Genomic DNA, 2,500 nt, shown 5'->3' with positions numbered 1-2,500 from the left:
GGACCCATGAGTCAACTCTGCAATGAATTCAGGAATGACTTCAACTTTCCAAAATGACCCACATTAGGAAGGAGTGTGTTATGTAAGATGAGAAAGGATGCACAATGCTCTTTAGTTATTGTTCGGCTTTTCTTGTATGTGGATGGTTTTGCAAGGATGTGAAGAATTTGGGAGCTTGATGCAGAGTTCCCTCACCCTGCAGTCTTTGAAAAAGAAAAAAAAGCTGTACAATAAGAGTCCCTCTTAAGTGCACGCCGTGTCGCCTACTGGAGGCTTCCTTTCAAGTTTGCAGCTACTTTATTCTCATCAGTGAGGGCAGATACAATAGGGATTCTTTGCTTTGTCCCACATGGTTACATAACACAATGCACTGCTGACTGAGGGATCAGATTATTTTTTTTTCTGCATCTTGAGACAAATTCTTGAAGAAAACAGTGCATGCTCCTCAATGATACTGCACATATTTTTGCATTTCAGTATTTACTGTTTTGAACTTTTTTTTTTGCACGAGTTGCTTTTGGCATAATAAAAAGTGGATATGCCAAAGAATGCCAAGCAAATGCTCTGCAAGTCTGTTATATTCTTACTAAAAAAACAGCCCCCGGTAAATTCAAGCCAGGACTGTAGCACCCTATAATGTAATAATTTCCTATAATGTAATAATTTCCTATAATGTTATAATTTCCTATAGTGTAAAAATTTCCTATAATGTAATAATTTTAATGTAATAATTAAAACTTTACCAATCAACATTCAGAAAAGATTTGGAAAAAGAAAAAGCAAGTATAACTTAAAAGGAACAGAGATTTTTATAAAACCAAGATGCAGGACTAAATTGATGGAGCGTTGTGTTTCTGTGAAAGGAATCAATTTATGGAACAATCTGAACAAAGAAAACAAAGAATCCAAATCAAACATTACATTTAAAAGAACAATTAAAACCTGTATGTTAAGGAAATATAACGAAAAATGTTGAGTTTGATTGACATACCCGTAGGCGGTGGTAATTTTATTTAATGTTATTTTAATTTAATTTTAGTTGTTTTTATTCACTTAGTTTTTTTTTATTTTTTTTTTTAATTATTATTAAATTATGTTATTTGTGAAAGGGGCAGATCAGATAAGATTCTTCTTCTTTCTGCTCCCTTTTCATTCATAAGTTAGGAATATTTGTATTTGTGTTTGTATTGAATTGTTTTGTTTTTTGAATGAAAATAAAGAATAAATGAAATGAAATGAAATAGTGTAATAATTTCCTATAATGTAATAATTTCCTGAAAATGTAATAAAATTTGCACTTAACTCAATCAAAAATGTAATAAAATCCAATAATGTAATAACTTGACCAATAATAATCACTGACGGATATTGTAATAACATTTTTATAAATTATTAATTATTATTAATGTAATACCTTATTACATTATTGGGAATTCATTACATTTTCAGGTGGGTCTTTTTTTTTTTCCAAAACTGATAATGTAATACTTGACAAATAATGTAATATATATGTTCATTTTCAGTCCAGAGTTCTACATTTTGTGTTTTAAGTATCTAAGAATGTTATATACTCTGGATTTGAAACACCAGAATGACTATTGGGTTAAATTGCAGACTTTGAGTTCCATGTAATAAATTCCCAATAATGTAATAAGATATTACATTATCTGTAAAAATGTTATTACAATATCCGTCAGGATATTTTATTACATTATTGGTGACGTTATTACATTATTGGGTTTTATTACATTTTCGATTGAGTTAAATGCTAATTTTATTACATTTTCAGGAAATTATTACATTATAGGAAATTATTACATTATAGGGTGCTACAAGCCTCAATGATACGGCATATATTTTTGCATTTCAGTATTTACTGTTTTGAACATTTTTTTTTGCACGAGTTGCTTTTGGCATAATAAAAAGTTTATAAGAATGCCAAGCGAATGCTCTGCAAGTCTATTATATTCTTACTAAATAAACAGCCCCTGGTAAATTGAAGCCAGGACCAATGCTCGTGTCTGCCCCTGGAGACGCAGGAAAGCAAAGCCATCCTGCCCGGCAGTTTGTTCTTTGTTGTTTAGGGGGGGGGGGCTGCCTTTCATCTGGCCCTGGCCTTTTGACTATGGATGTTACTGAAGCGGTCTTTACCGCTTGCATTTGTATTTGCTTTCCATTTGCTTGAAAGGTCATCCACTCACAATTTGGAGGTAAAGTGGAGAGATTGAGGGTAGAGTGCTTGTTACTGCACAAGCAGGTCCTGCAGAACCGAGACACTGGCCGTGTGCAGTACTGGAGTTGTAAAAATGAATCAGGGGGGATGGTGGATTTGATTATATGGAGACAGATAATTTGTGCTGATTACAAATAATATAATTTATTACAAATAATAGCAGTGACCAAAACAGCTGCAGAAATACTGCAGGAATGACATAGCAGCAGTTAAATGCAGCCTTCTGTAAGCTTTAAATATCCACTGGGCTTACATCAAATACATCAA

Source organism: Cololabis saira, chromosome 15, assembly GCF_033807715.1.
Source record: "Cololabis saira isolate AMF1-May2022 chromosome 15, fColSai1.1, whole genome shotgun sequence".
NCBI lineage: Eukaryota > Metazoa > Chordata > Actinopteri > Beloniformes > Belonidae > Cololabis > Cololabis saira.
This window is presented reverse-complemented; position numbering follows the sequence as displayed.